Source organism: Chionomys nivalis, chromosome 19, assembly GCF_950005125.1.
Source record: "Chionomys nivalis chromosome 19, mChiNiv1.1, whole genome shotgun sequence".
Classification (NCBI taxonomy): Eukaryota; Metazoa; Chordata; class Mammalia; order Rodentia; family Cricetidae; genus Chionomys; species Chionomys nivalis.
The window spans coordinates 1,443,109-1,448,270 of NC_080104.1; the positions used below are offsets into that span (position 1 = coordinate 1,443,109).

Here is a 5,162-nt window from a genome sequence, read left to right on the forward strand (position 1 = left end):
CTTAGGAGTGCCATAATTTTCCTAAATAATAGAATATTCAAAAGAATACTGAAACCTAGTAACCAGTAAATTAAGTTATCTCCATAGTCGTATAAACCTTGCATGAAAAAACCCATTGTTTTGGTAGTCAAAATAGTAAAATTCATGTTGGAAACGAAAACTGCCATATTACCTATTATCCAGCAGGTGGCGCTGTTCCCAAGTCGCGACGAAAACGGGGTCCTGTTTCAGTGTCCGCCTAGTATTTGTTAAAAACTGGGAAATGCAAGTTGCTCAACAAAGTAAATGTAATTAAATCAATTCCGTACACGGAACCATAAACCCAGAATCCAGGGGTAGAGAAGAGTAACCCGGAAGCCGTTTATGCCTCCACGTGACAGAGTCGTCCCAAGGGGTTGCAGCTTTCCGCAACCGGTAACCGCGTGCTCTGGTTCGCTCCGCTTAAGAGCTGTGCTTGCAAGGGAGATTTGAAAACGATTCAGAAAAGAGCAAACCACGTGGGCAGAGACTACGCGGTCCTGTGGAATTTAAATCCACGTAGCGAGGCAAACGATAGGCTGTGTGGGGACTTGAAGTCAATCTGAAGTGTCTAAAGGGAAAATATAAAGAACTGCAGCAAGAAAAGCCACTGCGTGATGATTTATGTTAAACTGCTGGCTCCACGCACAAGGCACAGGCCGCAAGGCACAGGCCGCAAGGCACAGGCCGCGGCCGAACTGGCGGCCAGCAGCCGAGCGGGGGGAAGGAGGGGTCCTAAAACCAAACGTTGGGTGCCCGGCTAGCTCAGTCGGTAGAGCATGAGACTCTTAATCTCAGGGTCGTGGGTTCGAGCCCCACGTTGGGCGCCAGATGAAGGCGCAAGTCATAAACAATCCCACACCAGTTTGGAATTGTGATTAATAGGGTGGTATTTATTTAAAGGGGAATAAACTTACAGATCACGATCCCAGACAACAGCCCTCTGCGCACGCAATTGGGAAGAAGTCTAGTCGCCGGAACCGGAGCAGGAAGTAAAGAGAGAGAGGAGGGAAGTGGCCGCTTTTTTTAAAGGGAAAGATACCACGCCCCAATGGGCTGGTATCTTGGTGGCTATTGGCTGGAGGAGCGGAAGGACCTCCCGCAACACCAGAGCACCAGAATGGCTTTCTGAGTTCTTCTGAAACAAGTAAGTCTGAAGGGGGTAGGATTTCTAATTAAATATCAGCTGGACAGTGAATGGAAAAAGGCTGCTTTCTTCAAATTCTAGGACACTATAGGCTCCATGCAAAAACTTTTTATTTTTTCATTTTCAATTTCAAAACTAAATAGTGACCCTGGCTGTTTGGAATTCACTGTGAACCCTGGCTGTCCTGGAAATCTCTGTAGACCAGGGTGGCCTCGAACTCAGACATCCACCTCCCCGTGTCTGCTATATGCTGGGATGAAATAGCATTCCAACACCTCCTGGGTTAGAACTCACTGTGAAGCCTAGGCTGATCTCAAACTCACCAGTAAGTATCAGCCTTCCTCTGCTTCCCTACTGCGGGGATTTAAGGCATGCTCAAGAATATGTAGATCAGCTAGCTCTCTCCCTCTCTCCCTCTCTCTCTGTCTCTGTCTCTCTCTCTCTCTTCCAGTCTCACTTCAGAAAGTGGCTGCTGCCTCTCTCTCCTTTCCTCTCTCTCCCTCTCTCCCTTCCCCTTTTTCCTTACATCACCCACTAATAAACTCTGTATCCCCCACACCAAAGAAAAATACTTATCTTAAATTCACCAAAAGATCAGCATTGTCAATGGGAGGTTGGCGGGGTGGCACACACCTTTAATCCAACATTCAGGAGGAAGAGGCAGGCAGATCTCTCAGAGCAGGGCCCGCTTGGTCTACCGAGCTACTGCCAGGACAGCCTACAAAGGTATGTAGAGAAACCTCGTCTCACAAAAACATTGAATCTAATTTCCTTTGTTTAGTTGTTTTCCTGACCATTATCCATAACTTGTAACCAACACACTAAACAAAGACAGACCATCCATAATCCATTTTTGGGAAATGTGGGCATAGTTTTCTAGGGTACTTCCTGCTGATTGGAGGAACTGATAATCTTATGGGGGACACAAAGAAGATTTAGGATTATGGTCAAGTCCTGACTGGATTATTCGGTGAGGCTGGATCATCTCAGCAGCAGTCTTGAAACTACTGTGGACGTGGAACTCAGAGGAAACAGCAACAGAGGTGCTCTAAAACATTGGATCATCTGGGCCATCTGTCCCTATGAGATATTTCAGGGGTCTCTCTTGAAGAATCCTTATTTTTTTTTAAACACTGAATGGACCCTCAGCCTCTCACTTCATGTGGACCAAAAGCAAAACTTCTCCAAAGTAAAATATACATTGAATTACAATTTTTGAACTCACAGCCTTTTTAAAATATCTAGGTTGGACTAATCCAGCAGACTTCTATCTACTCAGATGTCTTTTAGCGCTGATTATGGCTTTTTGAGATAGGTTTTCTGTGTTTCTTTGGATGTCCTGGATCTAACTCGAGACCAGGCTAGTTTTGAACTCAGTTCTCGCTACCTCTATTTCCCAAGTGCTAGAATTAAAGGCGTGTGCCACACACATCTCTTTTATTTTAAGGGCACATGTGTTTCTCTGAAGAGAGCCGCTGTTCTGTGGTACGTATCAAGGTATTGTTGCAAGTGAGATAAGTGTTCTTTTTCCCTGTACAATCTTTACTATAAAAAGATAATCGCGTTTTTTTGAATGTGTATTAATTCCATGAAAAGATTTAGTGAGAAACGCACAAGTATTTCTCTTAAAAAAGACAGAGATCTGGTACGGGTCTAGGTATTGTAAGAAGTAAGATCAGTGTTCATTTTCTCTTTACAAGCTTTAATTTGAAAGATAATCACGTTCTTTTGAAAGTTTATTAATTGAAGGAAAGCTTAGGAAGAAACGCACATGTGTTTATTTGTAAAGACAAGCAGTTGCTTGGTACGTGTCTAAGAATTGTTAGAACTGAGATCAGTGTTTTTTTCTCTGTAAAAGATTTACTTTGAAAGATAATCATGTTCTTTTGAAAGTTTATTAATTTAAGGAAAGCTTTAGTATGAAACACACATGTGTTTCTTTGTATAGACATGCAGTTGTGTTGCACTTGTAAAAGCATTTTTAGAACTTAGATCACATTCTTTTGAAAGTTTATTAATTTAAGGAAAGCTTTAGTAAGAAACACACATGTGTTTCTTTGTAAAGACAAACAGTTTTTCGGTACTTGTGAAAGCATTGTTTTAACTGATATCAGTGTTCCTTTTCTCTGTACAAGCTTTACTTTGAAAGATAATCACATTCTTTTTAAAGTATATTAATTTAAGGAAAGCTTTAGTAAGAAACGTATATGTGTTTCTTTCAAAGACATGCAGTAGTTTGGCACGGTAAAAAGCATTGTTAGAACTGAGATCAGTGTTCCTTCTCTCTTTACAAGCTTTACTTTGAAAGATAATCATGTTCTTTGAAAGTTTATTAATTTAAGGATAGCTTTAGTAAGAAACGCATATGCGTTTCTTCCTAAAGACAAGCCGTTGTTTGGCACGTGTCAAAGCATTTTTAGAACTTAGATCAGTGTTCCTTTTCTCAGTACAAGCTTTACTTTGAAAGATAAACAAGTTTTTTTGAATGTTTATTAATTTAAGGAAAGCTTTAGTAAGAAACGCACATGTGTTTCTTTGTAAAGACAAGCAGGTGTTTGGTACGTCTCAAAGCATTGTTAGAACTGAGATCAGTGTTCCTTTTCTCTGTACAAGCGTTACTTTGAAAGATAATCACGTTCTATTGAAAGTTTATTAATTTAACGAAATCTTTAGTAAGAAACGAACATGTGTTTCTTTCTAAACACAAGCAGTTGTTTGGCACGTGTCAAAGCAGTGTTAGGACAGAGATCAGTGTTCCTTTTTTCTTTACAAGCTTTACTTTAAAAGATAATCATGTTCTTTTGAAAGGATATTAATTTAAGGAAAGCTTTAATAAGAATCGCTCATGTTACTTGTATAGACAAGCTGTTGATTGATAAGTGTGAAAGCATTGTTATTACTGAGATCAGTGTTCCTTTTCTCTGTACCAGGTTCACTTGGAAAGATAATCACGTTCTTTTGGAAGTTTATTAATTTAAGGAAAGCTTTAGTAAGAAACGCACATGTGTTTCTTTGTAAAAACAAGCATTTGCTTGGTACCTGTCAAAGCATTGTTAGAACTGAAACCAGTGTTTCTTTTCTCTGAAAAAGCTTTACTTTGAAAGCTTATCACGTTCTTTTGAAAGTTTATTAATTTAAGGAACGCTTTAGTAAGAAACGAACATGTTTCTTGTATAGACAAGCTGTTGTTTGGTACGTGTAATAGCATTGTTACAACTGAGAACAGTGTTCATTTTCTCTGTACAAGCTTTACTTAAAATGATTATCACATTCTTTTGAAAGTATATTAATTTAAGGAAAGCTTTAGTAAGAAACATACATGTGTTTCTTTGTAAAGACAAGCTGTTTTTCAGTACTTGTCAAAGAATTATTTGAACTGAGATCAGTGTTCCTTTTCTCTGTACAAGCTTTACTTTGAATGATAATCACGTTCTTTGAAAGTTTATTAATTTAAGGAAAGGGTTAGTAAGAAATGCATATGTGTTCCTTTCTAAAGGCAAGCAGTTTTTTGGTACGTGTCAAAGCATTGTTAGAACTTAGATCATGTTTCCTTTTTTTCTGTACAAGCTCTAATTTGAAAGATATCCACATTCTTTGATAGGTTATTAATTTAAGGATAGCTTTAGTAAGAAACTCATATGTGTTTCTTTCTAAAGGCAAACCGTTGTTTGGTATGTGTCAAAGCATTTTTAGATCTGAGGTCGGTGTTCCTTTTCTCTGTACAAGCTTTACTTTGAAAGATAATCACGATCTTTTGAAAGTTTGTAAATTTAAGGAAAGCTTTCGTAAGAAACGCACATGTGTTTCTTTATTGTACCCTACAACATATGGGCACAGGAGATTGCTTCCTATGTATAACCCCAGCAGCACAGACATTAAGGGCATCATTGAATAAATGGGACCTCCTGAAACTGAGAAGCTTCTGTAAAGCAAAGGACACTGTCATTAAGACAAAAAGGCAGCCTACTGACTGGGAGAAGATCTTCACCAACCCCGC

At 39.3% G+C, this 5,162-nt stretch overlaps 1 non-coding gene across 1 annotated transcript; it reads left to right on the forward strand.

Annotated features, from left to right (window-relative positions):
• Window positions 1–772: 772 nt before the first annotated feature.
• Trnak-cuu (transfer RNA lysine (anticodon CUU)) lies at window positions 773–845 on the forward strand. The gene has a single exon. It is a non-coding gene; the product is annotated as a tRNA-Lys (tRNA).
• Window positions 846–5,162: the final 4,317 nt, after the last annotated feature.